The sequence below is a fragment of the Hylobates moloch genome, unplaced genomic scaffold (assembly GCF_009828535.3).
Source record: "Hylobates moloch isolate HMO894 unplaced genomic scaffold, HMol_V3 SCAFFOLD_1, whole genome shotgun sequence".
In the NCBI taxonomy this organism is placed as follows: Eukaryota; Metazoa; Chordata; class Mammalia; order Primates; family Hylobatidae; genus Hylobates; species Hylobates moloch.
In genome coordinates, this window is record NW_026652276.1 from 129,460,571 (window position 1) to 129,479,315 (window position 18,745).

The 18,745-nt window shown below is 38.9% G+C and overlaps 1 protein-coding gene across 2 annotated transcripts in view; it reads right to left on the bottom strand.

Moving 5' to 3' along the window:
* The window catches only part of RALA (RAS like proto-oncogene A), an 81,391-nt gene that overhangs the window by 47,220 nt on the left and 15,426 nt on the right, over positions 1–18,745 (bottom strand). Inside the window, exon 1 of one of the 2 annotated variants that reach the window (XM_058445586.1) lies at positions 1,008–1,025. The exons of the other annotated variant lie outside the window; for it this stretch is intronic. The gene's annotated coding sequence lies outside the window, so the exon portion shown is untranslated. Of the gene's footprint in view, positions 1–1,007; positions 1,026–18,745 lie in introns of those variants that run through there. 2 annotated transcript variants of the gene reach the window in all.

Genomic DNA, 18,745 nt, shown 5'->3' on the forward strand with positions numbered 1-18,745 from the left:
CTTCAGTATACTAGTCTATTTCTTTCCATTTTACAATTTTTAACAAGTTGCTTTTATGTTTACCTAGAAGTTTCACTGAACAATTTTTAAAAGTAAATATAATGAAATTGAAGAACCACAGAAGGAAGCCTTAAAATAATCCAAACCCTTCATTTTTTATATGAGGAAATAAGGGTTCGATAAGAGTTACATCACTGGCATGAAGTTCCAGAGAGTTGTGGTGGAGTTAAAATGAACTGGGCTGGGCGTGGTGGCTCATGCTTGTAATCCCAGCACTTTGGGAGGCCGAGGTGGGCAGATCACCTGAGGCCAGCAGTTCAAGACCAGCCTGGCCAAAATGGTGAAACCCGTCACAACAAAAATACAAACATTACCTGGGCATGATGGCAGGTGCCTGTAATCCCAGCTACCTGGGAGACTGAACGGGAGAATTGCTTAAAGCCAGGAGGTGGAGGTTGTGGTGAGCCGAGATCATACCACTGCACTACAGCCTGGCTGACCAAGCAAGACTCCGTTTCAAAAACAAAAACAAAAAAACCCACAAAAACAAACAAACAAAACTGGAACTGAGCCAGGATGGTATGATCCGAGAGATTCTACACATCCGTGCCAGGGTAGTCAGATTTGACATCACCGGGAACTCCCCCAATGACCTTTGAAGTGAACATCCCTTACCCTCCTCCCTTTACTTTATCCCAAAATCCAGGGTCCAGATCAAGAGATGGGCTGAGCATGTTTGTTTTACTTAGTAACTGGTACCCACTTCCACATTCACCAATCTGTCATACTGGAGGACTGAGTTTAAATAAATGAGCCAGAGTTCAACTAACTTCCTTCAGGATTAGCCACAATATAACCTAACAGTTTCATGTTATGCCAGGTGTTCAAAAACATGGTCTTGTTGCACAGTAACAGGTGCTGTATGAAGACAAAGAAACTTGTTATAATAGACTCTTAACAACAAGGCATTCTGGTTGCCAGATAATTGGCTGCAGCTCGTAAATTACCTTTTTTTCCTTTCCTGGGTTCTTGTTCCTAGCAAAAATCAGTAGTAGCCTCACAGAGTCATAACGAATCCCAAATTAGTGAGTCAACTCTAAAGGATTGAAAGAAAGACAAATAAAATGCTAACGCTCTTAGATGCTATTGGATTTTAAATTGAGAAATAGCAAACATGAACAGACGGGACCTGTATTTGCTTAATTCCAGTAGACTAAATACTTTGGCCTAAATAGAGTTGTCAATCTCATAAACCCAAGAAATACTCAGAAGCAAGAACATTCAGGTAACTCTGAATTTTTAATTGCTAGTTACAGTTCACTTGACAGGATGCAATTATAATGTACAAGGCTTGGGAATAAATTTAAGATATCAGAATAGGGGTTTTGACTCTGCCACTACAAAAAACTATATACTCACTAAAACACCAAAGGGACTGATGCAAAGCCCCTTAGATAAATACTGCCTGCCTTTTTATGTAAGTTCAGCTGATCACAATAAAAAGTGAAATTAGTTTAACCCAGCTTACTTAAAATTCTTCAGAGACTCCACATTGCTCATAGGTGAAAATCTAAATTCCTTAATTCTGCCCCTGCTCATTTCTTTTTTCACTCCTCTCCCCTTAATCCTTATATGCCTTGATCCTGATGTATTCTGTAGTTTCTATTAATCATATAATTGTGGAAAATTTGGGGAAATTTGGGTTAAATTATAATAAGCAAAGTGAAACAACGATACGAAGTAAGGTTAACAGACTCTGTAGGGACTGGCATGACATAACTCAAAGAAACAGAAGATATACTTGAAGTGAGTTTACAACAATTAATTATTTTCCAAATGCTATATTCAGATCTACATACCTTTTTAAGAGGAACAATAGACTGGAGTTACAGTATGAAAAAAAATTAAGAAATAGGAAAAGAAAAACCTTGGTTATCAAAAGCTTATCTAGCCACTATGTTATTCTATATAAATTTTAGAATTATATTTGGAGCAGCTTTATTGAGGTACAACATATGATAAACTGCACATATTTAAGTCTGTTCAACTGTAATCCCTCCCTTTCCTTTCCCTCCATCTCCCCTCCACACACTGATCTGCTTTCTGTAAATATAGATTAGTTAGTACTTTCTTCAGTTTCACAAAAAAGGAATTATGCAATATGTACTCTTTTATCTGGCTTCTTTCAGTAAGCATAATTTTGACATTTATCCCTGTTGCTTGTATCTATAGCTCATTTCCTTTTATTGCTGAGTAGTATTCCATGGTATGGATATCTTACAATTTGTTTATTCATTCACCTGTTGATGGACATTTGAGTGGTTTGTAGTTTTTAGCATCTGCTGACAAAGGTGCAAAAGGCAATTCAGTAAAGAAAGAATCACTTTTTTAATGATGCTAGAACAATTAGATGCAAAAATACAATTGCAAAAAAAGAATTTAGAGGCTGGGAGTGGTGGCTCATGACTATAATCCCAGCATTTTGGGAGGCCAAGGCAGGAGGATTGCTTGAGCTCAGGAGTTCAAGACCAGCCTGGGCAACACAGTGAGATACAGTCTCTACAAAAAATAAATTAGCTGGGTACAGTGGCACACGCTTGTAGCCCCAGCTGCTTGGGAGGCTGAGATGGGAGAATTGCTTGAGCCTGGGAAAGAGAGGCTGCGGTGAGGCATGATCACACCACTGCACTCCAGCCTTGGTGACAGAGCGAGATCCTCTCTCAAACAAACAAACAAACAAACAAAAATTTAGATTCACATATTACACCACATACAAAAAAATTAACTCAAAATGGATTGTTTCTAAATGTAAAACTTAAAGCCACAAAACTTCTAGAAGAAAGCATAGAGTTAGGCATGTGACCTTGGGTTAGGCATTCGATGATTTCCTAGATACGTCAAATGCAAAATCTATCAAATTGATGAACTGGACTACATCAAAATAAAAAACTTCCAGTCTTTGAAGGTTAAGAAAATGAAAGGATAAGTCACAGACTGGGAGATAATTTTTACAATTTAAAACTAAAATTACTGAGGAGAAGACAAAAAGAGGCAGATTTGGCTCACTAGCAAGATCTTTCCAATTACTTATTACTGTAAAAATTGGAATAAACTGTAAGTCCCATCAAAGAATTCAAACATAAAGAAAGAGGATTGGAGACTGAGCTGATTAAATTCAAATTCCTTCTTATTCTATAAATACATATTTTAGCTATTTCTAAGAAGACCAATTTAATGCATATTTGATAACATATTATTCAATGGTGAAAGAAGCAATTATGTTCTTGATTCATACAATTCAATAAAAATGTTTTCAATTAAAACATTTTTACCTGATAGGGTGATGTGACTGTGTACATAAAGGCAAAGAAAGTTGTTCAAATAGAACCCCCTGTGCAGTGTCCTCTGCCTTCCAATTGCTCTCCAGCCTTCAACGGGCTAATTGTTTCATTGTTCCCTAGTATTCTGGATATAACTTCTATCAGTGCTACTCACCAAATTAATTATTGGGAGCTGAGAGCTGTCTTTTTCAGTTCTGTAATCTCAGCATCTAGCACAGTATATGAAAATAACTAGTACATATTCAGATGGAAAAAACTCCTAAACTCTAGAAAATGATTTTGGAGAACAGTTAATCAGTATTGGCAAAATTCTAAGACATCCACCCAGGAGGAATAGGAACTCTACTTAATGCTGTTTTATCACCTGGAAGTACAATGTACTACAAACAAATTAAACGCTGGTCTTGGAAGCTATAAGCTACTACACGACTAATGTTCAAAAAGGTCCCCAAAAATAAAATGGAATTGTGACAGAGAATTCTGCTGAGCTGAGGTGACACTTCATATAATTATTCTAAATAAGTAAATTCTAAATAAATTATTCTAAATAAATTATTACAACTAGGTAGGAGGATTATAGGAGCTCAGGAGTTTGACACCAGCCTGGGCAACATAGCAAGGTCTCATCTCTACTAAAAATGTTTTAAAAATTGGCCAGGCATGGTGGCACACATCTGTGGTCTCAGTTCTCAGAAGGCTGAGGTAGGAGAATGGCTTAAGCCAGATAGTCAAGGCTGCAGTGAGCCATGATTGTGCCACTGCACTTCAGCCTGGGTGACAGAGCAAGACCCTATCTCAAAAAATAATAATAGGCCGGGCGTGGTGGTTCACGCCTGTAATCCCAGCACTTTGGGAGGCTGATGCAGGCAGATGATAAAGTCAGGAGTTTGAGATCAGCCTGACCAACATGGTGAAACCCCGTCTCTACTAAATATACAAAAATTAGCCGGGTGTGGTGGCGCATGCCTGTAATCCCAGCTACTCAGGAGGCTGAGGCAGGAGAATCGCTTTAACCTGGGAGGTGGAGGTTGCAGTGAGCCGAGATCGCACCACTGCACTCCAGCCTGGGTGACAGAGTGAGACTCCGTCTCAAAAATAAAAATAAAAATAAAAATAATAATAGTTTGAGACCAGCCTGGCTAACACGGCAAAACCCCATCTCTACTAAAAATACAAAAATTAGCCATGTATGGTGGTGCATGCCTGTAATCCCAGGTACTTGAGAAGCTGAGGTGGGAGAATTGCTTGCACCTGGGAGGCAGACGTTGCTGTGAGTCAAGATCACACCACTGCACTCCAGCCTGGGCAACAGAGCAAGACTCCATCTCAAATAATAATAATAATAATAATATAATTAATTAATTCAACTACATCAAGATTTGACTACAAAGAAATTCAAATCCTCTGATAGGCATTTACTAAAATCACTCTAGAAAGTAGCAAACCTCTGTAAAACTTTTCTTGTTTCTTACCTTATACAGGTATTATGAAGTTAAGGAGTCTGAGGAATATTAGAATTGCTTTATTCTTATATCCACACCAACAGGTTTATGTTACTCCTATGATTACAGCAACTGAACAATTTTTGCAAATTAACTGAGGATTTGAATATCCTAGTCATCCCTGAGAACCCAATAAAACCAACGGACCTTCATCCTAGAAGCCCTACTATGGTCCTGTTTAAAAACTAATGCAAATATCATAAAACTTATACCTACAATTATTGCTTTTGGTGAATTTGTATGTGAATTATTAGCAAGAATTGATATGGGGGGAGAAATGGCTATTACAGTTTGAATGTTTGTCCCAACTCATGTTGAAATTTAACTGCCACTGTCACAGTATTAAGATGTGGGACCTTGAAGAGCTGAGTAGACCATAAGAGGCCACCCTCATGGGTGGGATTGGTGCCCTTATAAAAGGACAGGTTCATCACTTTTCACCTTGTCCTTTCACCCTCTCTTGCTCTACTGCCATAGGAGGACACCACATTCCTCCTCCCTAGAGGATGCAGCAGTAAGGGACCATCTTGGAACCAGAGACTGAATCTGCTGATACTTTGATCTTAAACCTCCCAGCCTCCAGAATATGAGAAGGAAATTTCTATTCTTTACTAATTACCCAGTATGTGGTACTTTGCTCTAGCAGCAGGAAATGGACTGAGACAATGGCTATCAGGGTCATGATTATGCATAGAAAATTAGTGATAAGAATATTTATTGTAACATTATTCATCATAGTAAAAAAGAATTCTGGATAGCCATGAACCACAAAACAGTCATTTAAAAATGACACTGAGTACTGAATGACACTGAAAAACGTTCAGAAAATAAAAGCTGCTTACAAAGAGTATTTATATATTAACTTTATTTTGAACAGATATGTATTACTACAAACATGAAAAAATTAGATAGCAAAATAAAATTTCACTAAGAGTAATCTGTACGAGGGAATATGAAAAATGTTTAACTTCCAGGGCTTTCTGCTTAACTGTATTCCAGTTTTCTACCACAAATGTTACTTTTGTAATCAGGAAAAAAAAAAAGCTTAGTGAAAAAGGAAAAATATTTAAAATACTTGTGGTTAGGCTCCAATATAATCAAACTGTCACAAATAGTTGCTTCAGCAATTGTAGAAACACTGGTCACATGACACAGAGTTTTGCCAACACTCAAGTGGATCAGTGTGGTGAGAAGCCTCCAAGATGGCTTCCAACAATCCCCACACCTCCTAGTATTCACGCCCTTATGTAGGCTTCTATGTTGTACCAGGGTTGGTCTGTGTGACAAATATACAGATGTTCCTTAACATACAATAGAGTTACATCCCAATAAAACCATTGTTAGGTTGAAAACATCGTAAGTCGAAAATGCATTTAATACACCTAGCCTACCCTGAACATACTCAGAAGACTTATATTAGCTTATAGTTGGGCAAAATCAACTAACAGAAAGCCTATTTTATAATAAAGTGTTTGTTGACTATCTCATATAATTTATTGAATACTGGGTTGAAAGTGAAAAAACATAATGATGGTACACCACTGTAAAGCTGAAAAATCCTAAGTCGGGGACTGTCTGTGATACACAAGTAAAGGCATGTCACTTCCAAAGATTAGGATATAAAAGGCTGAGGCTTCTGTCGTGGGCACTCTCTCTCATTACTTTCTACAGGGGAAGCCACATTATGACTAGTCCAAAGGAGAGGCTGATGTGGCAAGGAACTGAAGCCTCCTGCCAATAGCCATGAATGAGATACGAAGTTGACTCTCTAGACCCAGCCAAGTCTCAGAAGTCTGCAGCCCTAGCTGACACTTTGATTGCAGCCTCATGGGAGATTCTAAGTCAGAACCGTCCAGCTAAGCTGCTTCCACATTGCTGACCCACAGGAACTGTGATAATAAATGTTTGTTGTTTTAAGCAGCTAAGATATTGGTAATTTATAACACAGCCCCAATAGATAACTATATAGCTAGCTTGAGACTGGGGCCCCTTCCAAGAACCCGCCTTAGGAAAAAGCACCGAGACTGCAAGTCATTTTGCTCTAAATTCAAAGTTTTGATTTTCTATGTGGTTTGACCAAAACCAGAAAAGGGGTGTTAATACCTTCTTCAAAATGTTCAATTCCCTAGACTTGATATCTATTTCTTCCCCTCTCCCACTCATATTTCATCCTATCTTTTCTTCAGTTACTGTAAATCTAAGGGTTGGCAAACTCTTTCTAGTAAATATTTTAGGCTTCTCTGTAGCACTACTCAACTCTGCTGCCATAGTTTGAAAGCAGCCACAGACAATACCTAAATAAATGCACAAGGTTATGTTCCAACAAAACTTTATTTTAAAAACAGGCAGCAGGCTGAATTTGGCTCCAGAGGTGGGGTTTGCCAACTCCTGCTATAAATGAAACTGATCAAGATCCTAGTAGGTGTGATGCTTCCACTCATGCTGATCTCATTCCCTCCAGCCAACTCAACAGAGACTGCTCCAGAAATTCTCCCCCTTTCATCCATGAATTTGTTCCTCTACTGGATTCAAATGTATTTTTTTCTGTCTTAAAAATAAAACAAAAACTCTCAACCCTACTTCTATTTCTCAAACTCACTGTCTCCAATTCTGTTCCTTTTATTCTCTCCCAAGCCTACTCATATCAAGCTTTTGTTAAGGTCACCTCCACACTGCTAAATCCAACAGTCAATTTTCAATCTTCGTTATACCTCCCTTATCAGTAGCAGCTGACCCAGATCATCACTCCCTCTTTCTTAAAACATTTTCTTTGTTTGGTTTCCAGGATACCACAATCACCTGGTTTTCCAAAGTCATTATGGCTTCTCTTTTTCCATCCATCTCTTTTTGGGCCTCTTTTTTCTATCTACATTCATTCCTTTCATGAGTTCACTTAGGCTGTTTGGGTTGCTGTAACAAAACATGTAAGCCTGGGTAATTTATAAAGAACAGAAATTTATTTCTCATAGTTCTGTGGCCCAGAAGTCCAAATTGAAGCAAGTTCAGTGTCTGGTGAGGACCATCATCTGCTCCAAGATGGCACCCTGTTGCTGCGTCCTCCAGAGGGGACGAATGCTGTGTCCTCACTAGGAAAAGGAGCAGAAGAGCAAAAAAGGGCCTAGCTAGTTCCTTTAGCCTTTTTATAAAGTTGCTGATCCCATTCATGAGGACTCTGCCCTCATGAACTAATCACCTCCTATTGGCACCATCTCTTAATATTGTTGAATTAAGGATTAAGTTTCAACATGAATTTTGGAGGCAACACAAACATTCAAACCATAATACTCAGTATAGCATCTATATGGGGATGACATTCAAATTTGTATCTCCAGATTTCATCTCTCCCCTGAACGTCAGATTCACATGTAACTGCCTACTTAACACACAAAACTAGTTGTCTAATAGGCAACTTAACTGTCGAAATTCCAAACTGTCCAAAACTCCACACCTGGTTTAACCTACTGCAACCTGCTTCTCTCTTAGCTTTCCCTCTATCAGTAAATGGCAACCCCATTCTTTGGGTTGCTCACGCTGAAACTCCTGGAGTCATTCTTCTATTTTTATTGAGACAGGGTCTCGCTCTGTCGCACAGGCTGGAGTGCAATGGCGTGATCACAGCTCAGTACAGCCTTGATCTCCTGGGCTCAAGCGATCCTCCCACCTCAAGCCTCCTGAGTAGCTGGGATTACAGGCGCATACCACCAGGCCCAGCTAATTTTTGTATTTTTTGTAGATACTGGATTTTGACTTATTGCCTCTTCTGTCTCAAACTCTTGGGCTCAAGTGATCCGCTTGCCTTGACTTCCCAAAGTGCTGGGATTACAGGGGTGAGCCATTGCACCTGGCCCCTTGGAGCCATTCTTAACTCTTCTTTCACAGCCCACATCTGATTTGCTGGCAAATCTGTCACCTCTACTCTCAAAATATAGCCATTCCTAAGACTTCTCATATCACTGGGAATAAAAGCCTTATGAGGTCTAAGAGATCCTAAATTACTTTGCCATTCCTTCTACTGGAAGATTAGCACATGGCTCACTCCCTCACATCCTTTAGGATTCCTCTCTGCAGAACATAAGATCCATGAAGGCAGGAATTTTGCCCATTGTATTTACTGTTTTATCTCCACTACCTTAGATAGTGCCTGACACAAGAGGCCCTTAATATCTGCTGGACGAAAGAGTTAACTGTGAAAAGAGACCAAAAAAAAAAAAAAAAAAAAATTAAGTTGATGGAAAACTTACTGGCAAAACAAACTGTATATTTTAAGTCCTTTTTCATTTTCACACTGTTTTTAAACATAAAGCTCTAGATTACACATGACAGCAGAAAGAGGACTAGAATATGAGTCAATGGGCCTAGGTTCTACCACCTAACAGCCTCTAAAGATTTTGGTTTTCTGCCACTAGAAACCTCTGAAGACCATGGTTTTCAGATATGTAAAATGAGAGGATTGAACTCAGGCCACTGGGCCCCTGTAAAACCTACAAAATTCCAAAATTTTGTATATGACTTTAGAAGCTTACATGATGACAGCCTCTATAAAGGTGTGTTAATAGGGAAGTATAAATCTGACTTCCTGAGAAAAATGTCATACCATATAGAAGTGGCATACCAGCTGATGTGGTTGTTGAAACAAAATGAAACAAACACTTAAGGGCTTAAAATAGATCTAAGACTTTATGATAGATACTTGAAAAAGTTATCTCTGTTTTCAATAATAACATTGAAAAGCAGGAAGAAATTTTCATTCTTTCTTTAAACAACAAAAATTTATTTCTTACAGTTCTGGAATCTGGGAAGTCCAAGATCAAGGTGCCAGCAGATTCGGTGTCTGGTGAGGACCCATTTCCTCCTAGATGGCTGTATTCTCACTGTAACCTCACATGGTGGAAGGGGCAAGGGATCTCTTTGGGGTCTTTTTCAATAAGGACACCAATTCCATTCATGAAGTCTCTTCCCTCATGAGCTAATTACCCCCTAAAGGTCCCAACTCCTAATACCATCACCTTGCAGTCTAGGATTTCAACATACGAATTTGGGGGGAACATAAACATTCAGTCCAGTGCAAACATGTCCAGGATCACACAACAATAAGCTGGAATTCAAATGTAGGACTATGAAACTCCAGACCTACATTGTTTCAAATGTTTCCAACAATATCTCAAGTTTTAGTTACAGGATACACAATACACCTAGGATAGACACAGAATCTTTTGATCAGAAACAATCACACAGTAAGCCTCATGAGCGCAGAAGCTATGTGGATTTCCACTAGAAAGAATCTGCAGCCAGGCGTGGTGGCTCACGCCTGTAATCCTAGGACTTTAGGAGATCAAGGAGGGCGCACCACTTGAGCGCAGGAGTTCGAGACCAGCCTGGGCAATATGGCAAAACTCTGTGTCTACAAAAAATACAAAAATTAGCTGGGCATGCTGGCACATGCCTGTAGTCCTAGCTACTTGGGAGGCTGAGGTGGGAGGATTGCTCGAGCCCAGGAGGTCGAGCCTGCAACGAGCCATGACTGTGCCACTGCACTCCAGCCTGGGTGACACAGTGAGACCTTGTCCCCAAAATAAATAAATAAGAATCTGTTTATAAGCTAACAGGAATACTCAGTTATACTGATCTCACTAAACAATGGTTTAGTGCCAACACAATATTTATATACTATTAAAAATAAAATTTTACATTTTATAATAGCTTATCCAACCTCTCATTATTTTCTTACTTTTTCTAACTTATTATTTTATGGTTTATAATGGAAATCATATAACTGACAGCAGTACATGGGTAAGGCTGAAAAGTTAAATATATACATGGGAGGCTCTAGAGTTCTGTACTGAGAGCATGCAGGACCAAAAAAACATTACTCCTCTGTAACGGAGGTACTCAAAGTGAAGTAGTTAATGACTAGAACAGAATAAATTTGAGAGTACAGACTTAGAAACTTTTATAGAGAAACTTAGAGCAATTTTATGTCTATTCAATGTTCAATCTTTTTTTGAGACAGGGTCTTGCTGTTACTCAGGCTGGAGTGCAGCACAGCAAGAACATGGCTCACTACAGCTTTGACCTCTGGGCTCAAGTGATCCTCCTGCCTCAGCCTCCTGAGTAGCTGGGACCACAGACGTGTGCTGCCACATCTGGCTCATTTAAAAAATTTTTTGTATAAATGGGGGTCTCACTGTGTTGCCCCGACTGATCTCAAGCAATCCTCCCACCTTAGCCTCCCAAAGTGCTGAGATTACAGGTGTGAGCCATTGTGCCCAGTCTGTTCAATCTAATTTAAAAGTGGGCTTGTTTCTATTTTTTATTTTTTGGGGGGAGTGTGGGGACACGGTCTTGCTCTGTCATCCAGACTGGAGTGCAGTGGCATGATCATGGCTCATTGCGGCCTTGACCGCCCAGGCTCAAGTGATCCTCCCACCTCAGCCTCCCAAGTAGTTAGGACTATATGCATGAGCCAGCATAGTTTTATCTTTCAAACATTTCATTCTTCTAGTGATTCATTGCTGTTGTATTTTCCAAAGGTATCAGTTGGCCACTTATTAAAAATTTTTAAAATAGCCCTTCACCAGAGATAATTCTGAGAGCTCTGAAGCTGAGAATGGTCCAAGTCTGTCTAAAGGCAAATCTTGTAATGCTTCTTAAATTGTTTTGATGACTCCCCACTGACCTGAGATAAAGTGCTTTATGATCTGCCCACAACCTCCTGACCCCTCTAATCAGCCTCTTTTCCCTCCCCTCTTCACCCCTTAGGAATACACTCTTGCTCTAAATTCATGGCATGAATTTTATTTCCCAGTTTTGAACATTCAATGTCAAACTCAACCTGATGCATCTCCGTTATCAAATTCCTATTCGTCCTCCTGTGGTCACTTATAGAAAGCTTTCCTTGTTCCTTAAGCCTAGATTAAGTGCCAGTGCCTATTATTTGCCTAGTACAGTGCCTGGCACATAGTAGGTATTTATTCATTCAAGAAACATTTTATTAAACAAGATTTATGCTCATGTCACTATACCACACTGTCTCCTCTAAAAGGTTATATGCTTCCTTTACACTTTACTGACAATAAGTGGACTTTTATCAGCTTCAAATATTACAGGAAAAACAAACTATAATTTCTAAAGAAAAAACCCTTTCTCATTTCATTTATGAGGCCATAATTGTCAATGTGTCCCAGTTTAAGAATTAAGAAAACACACATTAGTAACAACATTCATCTCAAAATATTTTCATATTACTGCCTTAAAAACGAAATGTTCTTTCTGAACCCTTCTGCCCCCACCTCCCACACTGTCACACAGGATTTACAAAATAGGTTTATTGACTAATATAACAAAAATAAGCTACAAAACCTGCTGTCGTTTACCCTTGTCCCAAGAATTTTAATGTAAATGATAATACTTTATACTGACATTAAATTGGAAAAAAAAATGAGTACTCAGTTCTGAACCTGGATGATGTTACAATTATAATCTCAATATTTTAAGCCAAAGGACACTTCACACTTTTAACATCTAGGAAAGTCATCAAAAAGTCTGATTGCATCAAACCGGCTTAATCCATCAGTGTAAAGAAAGAGGAAAAAGTAATTTATAAGCAGAACTTGGGTTTCCTACAAATTTGCACAAATCTGTCATGTGATGAAATGTATACTGCACAACAAAAGTGTTTAAAATGAAGTACCTAAAATTTCACTAAAGGCATAGAAAAGTTTACTACTTTTTAGTCTCAATGGTAGTGATCCTCTGACAAACATTACTTCCGGGTTTTAAATAATCAAGAAATAACAGCATAAATATTCTGGACTATATATTTACCTAATCTTTTTTGGTTGAAGAACAAATTGTCAATATTTGCATCAAAGATTTAAAGATCTAATGAAATTAGATAGTTTAAATCCACTAAGAATAAAGGGCAGTACTCTGTTTATGGCAAAATAGTAACCAAATGAACAGCTGGGGTTGAAGGAAAAAGAGATGAAGGATGAAACAAAGTATTTCAGTAGTAATGCAATCTTATTCTTTTATTTCCAAGTCTCTACAAGAAAGCAACTATTATTTAGATAATTTTAAAAGTACTCACATAGATATTTATATGAAAAATTAAACTATGTTTCATTCAGGCTAATAATAACAGCATTCTCTAAATACTTAACAACTGATAGCAGGGAAGTGGACCAGGATGTGCTAAGACACAAAGGGAAGTCAAGCTGGGATAAACCTCAACACAGTCAAGATGGGAAAACCTTGATGATTCAACCAAGGTTATAAGAAATGAGACATTCTAACTGCATGAATTATCTCCCAAAATAAGCAACAATGAGTGAATACCTATTGAGTATCTTATTACACTTAACTCTTTTTTTTTTTTTTTTTGAGACGGAGTCTTGCTCTGTCTCCCAGGCTGGAGTGTGGTGGCGCGATCTTGGCTCACTGCAAGCTCCGCCTCCCGGGTTCCCACCATTCTCCTGCCTCAGCCTCTCCAAGTAGCTGGGACTACAGGCGCCCGCCACCACGCCCGGCTAATTTTTGTTTGTATTTTTAGTAGAGACGGGGTTTCACCGTGGTCTTGATCTGCTGACCTTGTGATCCGCCCGCCTCGGCCTCCCAAAGTGCTGGGATTACAAGCGTGAGCCACCGCGCCCGGCCTTACACTTAACTCTTAACACATACAAATTAAAAAAAAAAAAACGAAAGGAATTTCCCAGCAAGACCATAATCAATAACAATCAATTTAGCCACCAGAAGTAGTACTGAGGTAGAATGGTATTTTAATTTCTGAGTTATATTCAGTAAAGATTTTGAGTTCAGAACTTTGTCTCTCTCACAAATTCCTCAATTTAACTGAATAATTTTTTAAAAGATTTCTGAGGACCTGGAGTCATTATGTGTATTAACCTGCTCTCAGAGGCTACTATGAATTCAGGGCAGTATTTCTGGAATTCAATAGCCCTGTAATGTGGAACTCCGAATTCTTCTATCAGCAATGCATAGTCTTTCTTTTCTTTTCTTTTCTTTCTCTCTTTCTCTATTTCTTTTGAGACGAAGTCTCAACTCTGTCACCCAGGCTGGAGTGCAGGTGGCGTGGATCTCGGCTCACTGCAACCTCCACCTTCCAGGTTCAAGCGATTCTTCTGCCTCAGCCTCCTGAGATGGCTGGGATTACAGGCGTGCGCCAAGACGCCTGGCTAATTTTTGAATTTTTAGTAGAGACAGACTTTTGATATGTAGGCCAGGCTGGTCTGGAACTCCTGACCTCAAGTGATCCGCCTGCATCTGCCTCCCAAAGTGCTGGGATTACAGGAGTGAGCCACCACGCCTGGCTAATTTTTGTATTTTTAGTGGAGAGGGGATTTTGCCATGTCGGCCAGGCTAGTTTCAAATTCCTGACCTCAAGTGATCCGCCTGCCTCAGCCTCTCAAAGTGCTGGGATTAGAGGCATGAGCCACTGCACCTGGCCATTTTTCTGCCTCTTTCTTCCCCTGCATAGTTGTCCCCCGCTGATCACTACTGCCTATGTGCGTGCCTGCAGCAGCATCCTTTCACCCCTAAAAATTGTGTGGAAATAAACTATCAAGTTTACTACTAGGTATAAAGTAACAACAAGTAGGTTCTGGGTGATAACCTAATTATTCTCTTATGCATCAGATACATAACAGCCTTTAGTGCTAGGACTTTGGCATTTATATGGATGCTCAAAGGTGTTGTTTGTTTGTTTGAACTTTACTTCTAATTCTTAATGGTATAGTCTTAAGTTTCCTCATCTTCTACCTCACAGGGTTTTACTGGATGATTAGATGTAAATAATGAATATAAAATTGCTTAGGTCAGGGCATGGGAACAGAAGGAAATCTACAGATTCTAATAACTTCCTCCTGCCTTATGTGTTTCATACCTAAGCTGTAAAACTTGAGCTCCAAGTAAGTGAATGTTATAGTGTTATTTTCAGAAGTTTGCAATCAGGATGGTTAGAAACTAACTAAAGAAATGAATGATGTGTGGCCTGAACAGGCAGACTGCTTGGGAAACCAGTGGGAAAGTTTTACAACAGCCAGCTTCAATTATTTGATTAAAGGTATATGTAAAATGAATACCCTCAATTCTGTCAACAGATGCGCTATTTAACAAGTGCTCAAAAATATGTCTACTAAATGCTGCTCCCGATAGCAACCAAGTAAGAAAGAGAAGTCACAACAGTCTTCAGTTTAAAGAGGACATATTTTTAAATATAAACATCCAAAAATGAAGTAGATTTCCACAATATCACTACAGGGGTTTACGAATGGCTAATAGCTGGATAGTTTTGAGGGGATTTCTGTAAAGAGTGTGAAGGAAATCAGAATATATAACCCCAAAATATGCCTCTTTGATGTAAACATTACTTTTTAGCCGAAGACAACTGAGAGATAGCAAACCAAGGAAAATCTATCTCCATCCTCTCCCTTTTCTACCTAAAGGCAGGATATAGGATATAAATTCTCTGTTACTAGAGACAACTCGACTCATCAGCCCAGAGACAGCACCAGAGGAATCTGCAAACAAATCTTACTCCTTTACTTTCCCCCCATATCTTTACCTTTCCACAATTCCCACCCCTAGAAGCCTAAAACCCTTTCCTTTGTCCTGTCATTTACCCACACATTTACTGTTCTTTGTGAAGATGCTATACAAACCAGAGCTCTAAGCCACTGTGCTCGTTTTCACTGAGGTTTCTCCCACGTGTTGTATGCTGCACATATTAATAAACTTGCTTGTTTTTCTATTGTTAAATTGCCTTTTGTTACAGCGGTTGTCCCAACTGAGGAACTAAGATGGGTAGAGGTGATCTTTAGCCTCCCTCTTGGGTAGAAAAATATACAAAATGACCCCTTAAGGTCTATTCCAACTCTGACAGATAATACATTTTATACAGATAATCTGAAGCCAGAATTTTTCAATTCTGCATTTAATTTTCATACTAAAATAAATCCCGAAAAGTACTACACAGAAGAAATGTAAGTTCCACACAGCATCCAAAGATATCTGTTTAACTACATGAACAAATTCCAGTTATATCTATCTACTAAGGGTTTAGATAAGAAGCACTTCAAGTGATAAAAATGATTTCCTTTTTTGAGCAAGAAAATCACAAAAACTACATCAATAACACCATCATCATCACCATCACCATCCACATCATATACCCAACATCATGAAAATGAACTGGGAATTATCCTTACTTTAAAAAAATTATCCTTACTTAAAACAAAAATCACTTCAAAGATGAATCATATAACATATGGACACTGACAGAGCTTGGGAATCCAAATATATGAACAGAGGGGAAGCAAACCAATTGTAAAAAATTGATTTCAGCAATCTGTAGGAATATAGGAACTCCAAGATGGTCATAACCCCACTCAGAGAGCTAAAGAAAACTACATAAAAGAACGTCCATGAGACGTGGGGAGGTCAGTCACAATTATCAAGTTGTTATCATTGTTGATACAGGTCCCCTCCCTTCCCTGGGAGGTGGGAAGATGTATGTGGAATGTTTTAGCATAAACCAAGTATCATATATGTTTGTTTCAATATGAAAATGGTGCTATTAGTAAAGCCTGATTTAATGTTAAAATTAATCAGAAAATAAATGTGAGTTTTCAAAAATAGTCCAGGTATTAACCTTCTATTCATTACTTTTGGTTTAACCTCATAAAAATGGGCAAAAATGATATAACACCCGTAAAGAAGTAGACATACGATTTGTCTGCCCAGCACCCCTCCAGCACCCCTTCCTCTCCTTACGCCATCGCAACAGGACTAAATTAGGATGTGCCACTTCCCTCAGAAGCAAGGCATGAGACCCAAGCTGGCCAAAGCACTCTACTTCTTGGGCTCTTCTGATAGGGCCAGTGAGGAAGACTGTCCTGCTGAGCTGGGAAGAACTGAATCTGGAGATAAAGGTGACTATATTCCTGACCACATGAAGAGAATCTGCCAGTAAAATGGAGAAGGAAGTAGAAGAACAGAGGAAAAAAACGGCAAAATTCTGTTTTGCTGAACTGGATTTCTGGCTCTTACAACTGAAAGAGTCCTAATACTCACAGTATGACTATTTGCTTCACATGGTCCAAAGGAGAAGAGTTTCTCACTGCTTAATTGTTGAATGCAGATGAAGGTGGCTCTTCTTTCTTTAATTGATTCTGCTTCAATACTATTAATAGATACATGGAAGAATTAAGACCAGAAGATTTAGCTTTTCTTCCAAGCCTCCAAGAAAGTCTCATGGGAAATTAGAAAACATTAAGAAAGGCTCATGGTCAACATCATTACAAAAAAACATAGCACTCTCTGAGAGAAAATATCTGCCATTCATATATATCTGATGTAAGATTTGTATCTGTAATAAACAAACTCTTACAACTCAGTAACAAGAAAATAAATAACCCAATTTAAAAAGAAACAGGAAAAAGATTTGACTAAACATCTCACCAAAGAAGATATGTGAATGGCTAAGAAGCACATGAAAAGATGCTGAACACCATCAGTTATTAAGGAAATGCAAATGAAAACCACAGTAAGAAACCATTTCACGCTGGGTACAGTGGCTCATGCCTGTAATCCCAGCACTTTGGGAGGCCAAGGCGGGTGGATCCCTTGAGCTCAGGAGTTTGAGACAAGCCTCGGCAACACGGCAAAACCCCGTTTCTACAAAAATTAGCCAGGAGTGATGCCACGCACCTGTAGTCCCAGCTGTTGGGGAGGCTGAGGTGGCAGGATTGCTTGACCTGTGAGGCTGAGCTGCAGTGTGCCAAGATCTCACCACTGCACTCCAGCCTGAACAACAGAGCAAGGCCCTGTCTCAAAACAAAACAAAACAAAAACCAGATACCACTTCATACCCACTAGAATGGTTATAATATAGAAAAAAACACTAACGTCAAAAAAGACTACAGCAGGTCCTCAAATGTTGTTTGGTTCATCATCATTCGGTTTTAATGAAATAAGGGAAAAAAACCCACATTCCAAAGATGTGCATAAGAGGTTCACAGGCATGTCTAAACTGTCCATATCTGAGTGAGTGTGGGTGTGTGCATGAGGGCATCCTGCAACAGGACGGTGTCCTGTTCAAGGCTGGCTCCAGCCTGGTTCCCTGAGTTGCTGGAATAGGCTCTCACCATCCAAGAGCCTGAACTGGAAAAAGCAGGTTGGAAAATCAATGGATGAATACAAATTATCAGAAAATAAAAATCTATAAAGTCTATGATCATCAGACAAATGCATGAAAACACAGGATATGATATAAAAGTGCTCAGAAAGCCTGTCATATTTGTGATTATTTCTCTCCCTCTCTATTTTTTAAAGAACAGCATCTCACTATGTTGCCATGGTTAAGAGTGCAATGGCTATGCAGTCTTAACCATAATGCACTAAAGCCTCAAACTCTTGGGCTCAAGAGATCCTCCTATCTCAGCCTCTCGTGGAGCTGGGACTACGTGCGCACATCACCGCCATTTCCTTTTTAACTGTGTGGTGGCAGAAAGTGCTCCTTACAATTTTCACTTTGTAAAGATTTCTTCTCTGATTTGACCAACCAATGCAACTGCTGTCACTCACTGATTCACCAAAAATTGGGTAAGTAATAATCTTACTTGTTTGTATCAATCTTTCTGAAAGGTATATAAAGCTCACAATTCTTTCAATGTTTAGAAGTGTTTTGGGTCTTGATTTAGAAGTTTGTGATGTTTTTGTGACCAGAAATATGCTGCAGAAACTTAACTCTTGTTTATATCAACTAACCTATGGTAAAATTGTTTTTGTTATACACCATTTCACTTAAAGTCACATTTTCCAAGAACCTAGCTATGACATTAAGTGAGGACTTACTACTGTGTAACAACTGTTCATAAACATGCA